General features: G+C 38.1%; 1 long non-coding RNA gene and 1 other non-coding gene across 2 annotated transcripts; both read left to right on the top strand.

Annotated features, from left to right (window-relative positions):
• Positions 1-444: 444 nt before the first annotated feature.
• On the top strand, positions 445-4,914 carry LOC117089692. Its single transcript, XR_004439712.1, has 3 exons — positions 445-553; positions 1,616-1,753; positions 4,897-4,914. It is a non-coding gene; the product is annotated as an uncharacterized LOC117089692 (long non-coding RNA).
• Positions 3,692-3,798, top strand: LOC117089696. Its single transcript, XR_004439713.1, has one exon. It is a non-coding gene; the product is annotated as a U6 spliceosomal RNA (small nuclear RNA).
• Positions 4,915-8,321: the final 3,407 nt, after the last annotated feature.

Genomic DNA, 8,321 nt, shown 5'->3' with positions numbered 1-8,321 from the left:
AAACACTGCTTTAGAGATAATAATTTATTTCATTAATTTATGTAAAAAACTAAAATATTTGCTACTATGTCTTAGGGTTTTGGGCTATAGAGACAAAAGTTACAGCCCTTGCCCTCAAGAAGCTCTTGGTTTCAGAGGGAAACAATGAAATGATTACAATGTAGCATGCTAAGTGCTGTGATCAAAGCAAGGATTCTTGGGACTTGTAAATGTTTACAGTGAATTTTGGCAATGACCACAGTTAATCCTGGGAGACAGAGGAGGGTTGTTTGCAAGGCAAAGAGCAGCACATCAGAAAGCACAGAGGAGTGAGAAGGAAGGGACTGCTTTTCATTTACTTCCTTTCTATTTTATATGTTGAAGGTCAAAGAATCCTAGAGAAGATTTTCAGTTCAATTGATAAATATGTAATTTTGTGAATTATTAATTTTTCTGCTGTCTTACAGGACAATAATACTCCACTTTTATTCGCTATTATTTGCAAGAAAGAGAAAATGGTGGAATTTCTATTGAAAAACAAAGCAAGCGTACATGCCATTGATAGGCTGAGACGGTACAGTAGTTCTTTTTTTTAAAATAAAAGTCTGCGTGTTCTAGAGTGGTAATAGTCACTCAAGTCAGAAATATTAATAAGATTAGTGTAATTATTGGCATACAGGGAAAAATGTCACCACAAATAATCAGGTAGACCACAAATATTTAGACTGAGTCACTAAAGAGCAGTTTATAGTAGGATTAATCTTCTCTTATCAGATTTGTTATTTATAATCGGATGTTTTGGTACTGTAATCTTCTATTAGCTAAACAGTTTTGTATTCGTTTTATTAATATATTTTTTTTGAGATGGAGTCTAGCTCTGTTGCCAGGCTGGAGTGCAGTGGTGTGATCTTGGCTCACTGCAACCTCCACCTCCCAGATTCAAGCGATTCTCCTACTTCAGCCTCCCAAGTAGCTGGGACTTCAGGTGTGCGCCACCATGCCCAGCTAATTTCTGTATTTTCAGTGAAGACGGGATTTCACCATGTTGACCAGGATGGTCTTGATCTCTTGACCTCATGATCTGTTCTCCTTGACTTCCCAGAGTGCTGGGATTACAGGCAAGAGTCACTGCACCTGGCAGTTTTTTTAATTTTTAAAGTGTGGGCTTTTAGTTTATGACTACTTCTATTGTCATTGTTATTATTGTTGTTGTTGTTGTTGTTGTTGTTTTCATCCTGCAGATAACTCTTATCTGACCCCTAGCTGATTAGAATTATAATGTATCAGAGTAGGAAGGCAATGGGGAAATCTTCATCTAAATCTTTGCCTACTTTAGATGACTGACCTCAGCACAGTTTCTTGGCCATCAGAGGACTATAACTCAGCAACTTGTATTATGTCATATGCCAGTGGGACAAGAGGCTTCCCTGTTGTCCCTTTCTTTTAGCCTTGGTGATAACTTACAAAGATGAACACTTGAGCACCCTAGATGCTTATAGACCCGAGCTTGTACATGCAAATGGTTATTACGTCTACACTGACAGATCAATATGAACTTGGTAAAGTGTATCAAACTAACTGTTTAAAAAAGTCTTTATTAAAGTTCTTGAGTGGAGTTATTTCTTTATTATTTTAGAACGGCCCTCATGCTTGCTGTGTACTATGACTCACCAGGTATTGTCAACATCCTTCTTAAGCAAAATATTAATGTCTTCACTCAAGACATGTGTGGACAAGATGCAGAAGATTATGCTATTTCTCGTCATTTGACAAAGTAAGTGTTTATGTCAAAAGACCAGTTGATACTAAATTGAAGTTTAAAATAATTGCAACTACTCCATCTTATACATTAGATAAGAGTTTATAGTTTGGTTCAGATGGTTTGAAATAGCAATGAGTTAGTCTACTTTTAGCCAGAAATCAAGCAGCAGCCTAGATTAGTTCGAAGTAGAGTGTAAGATTTTTCAGGATTTTTAAGAACTTTATCCCCAGTGATCTCAGTGTTGTCCATTTTATTCTAAGTATAATCCCCATGCATGGGATAAAAAGAGCCACATCTTTGATTTCTTTTCCTTTCCTTTCTTTCTTTTTTTATTTTTCTTTTCTCTTCTTCTTCTCTTCTTCTTCTTCTTCTTCTTCTTCTTCTTCTTCTTCTTCTTCTTCTTCTTCTTCTTCTTCTCTTCCTTCTTCCTCCTCCTTCTCTTCTTCTTCTTCTTCTTCTTCTTCTTCCTCCTCCTCCTCCTCCTCCTCTTCTTCTTCTTCTTCTCTTCTTCTTCTTCTTCTTCTTCTTCTTCTTCTTCTTCTTCTTCTTCTTCTTCTTCTTCTTCTTCTTCTTCTTCCTATTACTTTGTAGAGACAAGGTCTCACTCTGTTGCCCTGGCTGGTCTTGAACTCCTGAGCTCAAGTAATCCTCCTGCCTCTTCCTCTCAAAATGCAAGCCACCATGCCTGGCCTGACTTTTCTAATTAGTTATTGGGTCTGGAAATGTCCAATTTAGCAGAAAATCTTGTATTGCTCCCTTGGGCTGTCTCCTGTGTCTTCCTTCTTTGAATTTTCCAAGAAGCTAAGGGGTTCCCAAAGTTCAAGGAAGACAATCTTTCTTTACAAGTCAGAAGAACAGGAAAAAAGGCCGTTCCGATCATTCTGTTGTTTCCATGGACTCGCTTGCTGTTTAGCTGCCATTGTAACCCCTCCTGCAATCTGATAATGATTGACTTTGCCACCAGGATGCCTTCACTGATGCAGACCCCCTAGTTTTCATGGTGCTTCATATATAGAGTTCAAAGCTATGGTGTTTATTAGTTTATGTACTTATGGTCAGTGGTTGTTCCCGGCACCCTCCTCTGCCAGCTAGGCCTCCTAGCTTTGCCCACACAAATACTGAGAAATTTGATGCTTGCCCTACACTAAAAATCTTATTTGGAGCCCACCAGTTAGCTAGACTTAGCCTAGGCCTTCATGGTATGTTGTTCTTTGAAAGCCATGTTTGTCTTTTCTTTAACCACTATTAGTTGGGATTGTTCTCCACAGTCAGGGATGTTCAAATAATGTTGCAGGGAGATCAGCGTTCCCTTTCCCTTTTGCTATCAGATCTGTACCTTGAGGCTTTTTATATCCTGTGCAGCAGCTTTGGTTAGATAGCAGAATGTTCCATGTTATCTTTCCAGCAAGTAGTGGGATCAAACTTGCGGTTGGACCCTCTAGCAATGTGTCTTCATAATCATGAAAATCTCTTGGGCTACTGGCAGCTCTCCCTCAAGTTTTCTTTCTTTTCTTTTTTTTTTTTTTTGAGACGGAGTCTCACTCTGTCACCCAGGCTGGAGTGCAGTGGCCGATCTCAGCTCACTGCAAGCTCCGCCTACCGGGTTTATGCCATTCTCCTGCCTCAGCCTCCCGAGTAGCTGGGACTACAAGAGCCCGCCACCTCGCACGGCTAGTTTTTTTATATTTTTTTAGTAGAGACGGGGTTTCACCGGGTGAGCCAGGATGGTCTCGATCTCCTGACCTTGTGATCCGCCCGTCTCGGCCTCCCAATGTGCTGGGATTACAGGCTTGAGCCACCGCGCCCGGCCAAGTTTTCAATGTATTTTAAAATTCTACCTCACAGGAAGTCATTCAATAAAATTCTCAGAATCTAAAGTAAGTGAGTTGGATTTACCAGAGCTAAGCCTCATCCGTGACTCATGAGTATCCGTGTATCAAACAGGGCTTTGTGCTTGTTTCCACAGCACATATTTTAAAATTGGATCAGTACAGAGCAGATACGCATGGCTGCTGCCTGGGGACGGCACCCAGATTCAGAAAGCATTCCATATTTTGCATAGTCCTGGGAAGGTCATTTGACTGTTTGTTGAGTAGCTCCTAGGAAGCAGTGTGAGTGAAAACAAAACAGGAGACCCCCAATATTGAAATTGTGATTATCACTAGGAAAATATTGATGTCCAGTGATCTCCAAAAGGAGAATAGAGCTGAGTAATAATTAGGGGATGTTACATGTTGTTAGTACATGTCTTGGAAATGAGAAAATGTCCACTTGCATTTCCTTCATGGAACTGATAAACAATCACAGCAGGGTTCTGTCTTGTCTGTTAGTTGGAGAGAACCGTGGAGATCCAGCATCCTAGCACAGATCTGCTGGCTCAGAGTTTGAGGAGGTAGAGAGGGAGTGGTAGTTGTCCAAGCCGGGTTTTGGCACCTATTAGTTTTCCCTGCTTGGTGTGAATGATGAACTCAGTGATGGGAGATAATTAGGTAATCTATTTTAATGAAAATATATATGTTTATAAATTTTGCAGTAAGTTATGAATTAGGTAAGATGCCCTGAATTACAAGCCACAATGAATAGAACTAATAACCAAAATTAGCACTTAATAACATCTTCTGAAAACTGTAACATTTGAATATTAGAACTTATAGAAAAACATACACCAAGCTTTATTTGGGATTCCAAAATGGTTTCAGGAATAAAGTTCAAGAAGAAATTTTTCCATTGCTTTACTATTTCTCTGAACATTTAAACATGTAATGTCATTACATCTTCCTAAGGTAGCAGAGTCCTTATGTTTTAGAAGAAACCATGGAGTCTACGAGAAGCAACTTGTCTGAAAAGAAAATACCCATTGGTTACAGAGTGAGGACGTATTCTGAGTGCAGGAGACTTTGCATGATATCCAGCTAACTAGAGTTAATTGACTGACCTGTTTTTCCTCCATTTATGAGTACTTCCCTTTCTTTTATTCTTTAATTATAAGCTTAATAAGCTTGTAAGGTTTAAAAATTTGAAGTGTGTGGGACGTTAAAATTCTGATATTAGGTCCAATATTGCCTTAAATGGTTTTAGAATTTAATATGTTTGGTAAATATTTTTTTCTTTCAGTGTTAAAATAGCAATTTTATTTATTACTTTTGTATACGTAGAATTCAACAACAAATTTTGGAACATAAAAAGATACTTAAAAATGACAAACCAGGTAAGACTTCTGATAGTGAATCTCTTATTTCTCTTGGTTGTCCTGCTCTTGATAAGAAAGCAGAAAGTAAGATGTAAGATTAAGGTAGTGTTAATCAAAAAAGACCAGTTTAAAAATATGTGTAAATTGAATGTGTATATATGTATATACATATGTAAATTAATTTTTAAAATTAACAAGTTTGAAATTCAGATTTATTAAGAAGGTAGTTGTAGCTAATTATAATCTCAAACAAATTGTAGTCTGAAAAAAGTCATTTATGATCCCTAAAATCCTATATAATGTTTTTGCAGGAATAAGAAAAATGATTTTTAAGTTAGCATGTTGTATGTTTCCTCTCTATAGGCAATTATAACCAACTGGACTTGTTATACAAATGGAGCTTCTATTTCAGTTTTATAAAAATTGTTTATATTTAGTAAATAAAGAATTACAGTTGACCCATGAATAATGAAGGGGTGAGGGACTCTGATCCCTGTGCAGCTGAAAATCTGGTTTGAAATCCTGACCTCAAGTGATCCACCCACCTTGGCCTCCCAAAGTGCTGGGATTATAGGCATGAGCACTGACCCTGGCCATCTTTTTATTTATTTATTTATTTATTTATTTTTATTTTTTTATTTTTAATTTTTGTTCTGGAGATCTTTGGATGCATAGACAGTGAATATCTTTTTTTTTTTTTTTTTGGCGGTGAGGGGATGGAGTCTCACTCTGTCTTCCAGGCAGGAGTGCAGTGGTGTGATCTCAGTTAACTGCAACCTCTGCCCTCTGGGCTCAAGCGATTCTCCTGCCTAAGCCTCCTGAGTAGCTGAAATTACAGGTGCCTGCCATCATGCCCACCTAATTTTTGTATTTTTAGTAGAAAAGAGGTTTTGCCATGTTGGTCAGACTGGTCTTGAACTCATGACCTCAGGTGAAACCCCCACCTTTGCCTCCCAAAGTGCTGAGATTACAGGCATGAGCCACTGAGCCCAGTTGTGAATATCTTTTTAAATCAACATTTGATTTCTTAGAGCAGTTTTAGTTTCAGAGCAAAATTGAAAGGAAGGTACAGAGATTTCTCATATATTCCATGCCTCCCACATGCATAGCCTCCCCCATGATTAGTATTTTCCACCAGAGTGGTACATTGTTACAACTGATGAACTTCCATTGACACATTATAACCACTCAAAGTTCATAGTTTACATCAGGCTTCACTCTTGATGCTGTACATTCTGTGAAGTTGGACAACTGTATAGTGACATGACATGTATCTATTACTGTAATATTATCGACAGAACAGTTTCACTGCCCTAAAAATTCTCTATACTATGCCTGTTCATCTCTCACTTTCTCCCTAGCAACTCCTGGCAACCATTGATCTTTACTCTGTCTTCATAGTTTTATTTTTTCAGAAGAGTACAGTGGATATCTTTTTGAATAGTTAAAAAATTAAAGCTCCATGGTAATTGAACGTAGTCATTTAAGATATTCGTTGCCTTTTTTGTTTTCCTTTTGCTTCTTTATCACTGTAAAGAATGATATATGCTGATGAGATATACTTTACATACTCAGAAAACATGATTTGTATAGATGTTTGGGACATAATACAAAGAGTTGAGGAAAAGGACACCATGCTGTGCCACACGGCACAAACTGGAGTATTTTGCTGTATGATGTGGGTCCAGATAGACTCTCTAGCAATGGAAGGGACAAGCGCAAGGGGTTGGACTTTATAAAAGTGGAATGACTAAGTCTTTTATACTTACCTTCGGTTGGAATAAGACCAGGCAGTGAATGCTATAGGTAAATATATATGTTCCTCACTGATCCTCTTCCTTTGATGGATGAGGTTGACAACAGCCTACATTATGATGACATGACTCATCTACAACTAGATTCTGTCATGCAGGATGGTAAGGGAGTTTGCTTGATGTGAGGTGAAAAGCAATTTTTTCTCCTACTTGGGAGGGCAAGCATTGGAACATTCTGGGAGTAAAAGGGCGTTGAGTTTTCTTTCTATGTATTTTTTGCATCAGATAATGCTGCCCAGCAGCCGGCCACACCTCCCCAGTGTTTCTTAAGCTTCTCTCTGATATGGATAAGCTCTTAAAGGAGTGATGTTTCCAGTGGTTTTTCTGGGGAGGTAAAATGGCAGGTGAATTTGGGCTTGTTATACATAGGGCAGAGCAAATGGCTACAACTAAGGAAACCACTCAGCACCTTCCCCAGAAGAGTATTAGCCAGAGTACGCACCATCTCTCTTCAGCTCTTCCCCACTGGCAGCTGGAAGGTCTTTGCAAGGATTGCTGTTTCTGGTCTGATTCCTACACTTTGCTGGCTTCTGGTGATAGGGTGTTTTTCTAAACTGAACAGTTTGAACTGAAGAGCTGGAGAGGTTGTGTTGTGCTATAAAAAATTAAGTGCAGTAGTTCCCCCCTAACTGTGGATGATACATTCCAAGACCCCAGTGATGCGTGGAATCACGAATAGTACTGAATCACAAACTGGTTTTCCTATACATACATATGGATGATAAAGTTTAATTTATAAATAAATTAAATCTGATTGTGTCTGCAGATAGGTGTGAGAATTGAATGGTGTCATCAGCAGGAATGATTCTTCCCTTGTTGGGGGGAAAATATCTCCACACATTTGGTCACAGAAGCCTTCTTTGTTGATGATCCTTGCTATGGCGTGAGTTCAGAGAAAATCGTGTCAAGTATGTCTTTCCACACATATAGTGGATAAGGGGTACTACTGTATACTCTGTTTTAACAGCCCTTCATATTTTGGTCCAGAATCATGCTCTTTGACACTGTTGACTCATCACACCTGTTCTGCTACAGTACCATTTTTGCTCAATCTCATAGCGTTTGGCTAAAATCACTTGTATACTGCAGTTCACTTGTAGATACAACGTTTTTTATAACTTATTCTTCTTTCCATCTAATAAATACAAAGGGAAGAGTTCTTACTGCATTAATTACTTACCAATAGGTATAATTAATGTTAATTCTAGTAAAGTCCCAGGCACGCTCCCAAAGGAATGCTTTGTAACAAAGCATCAGTCTTTTGTTTTAAAAAAAGCAAACCAAACCAAAACAAAAACAACAACAACAAAAACAGCATCTAAAGCATACACAAAACTGTGAACTTTTTTTTACTTTATTTATTTATTTATTTATTTATTTTTTGTTTGTTTGTTTTTTTATTTATTTTATTTTTTTAATTATTATTATTTTTTTATTATACTTTAAGTTCTAGGGTCATGTGCATGATGTTTATTCATGTATAACTCCCCAATGCAATCCCTCCCTCCTCCCCCTCCTCATGATGGCCCCAGTTGTTTGATGTTCCCCTTCCCGAGTCCAAGTGATCTCATTGTTC

This window comes from Trachypithecus francoisi, unplaced genomic scaffold (assembly GCF_009764315.1).
Source record: "Trachypithecus francoisi isolate TF-2019V2 unplaced genomic scaffold, Tfra_2.0 Contig00878, whole genome shotgun sequence".
Lineage (NCBI taxonomy): Eukaryota > Metazoa > Chordata > Mammalia > Primates > Cercopithecidae > Trachypithecus > Trachypithecus francoisi.
This window is presented reverse-complemented; position numbering and strand designations above follow the sequence as displayed.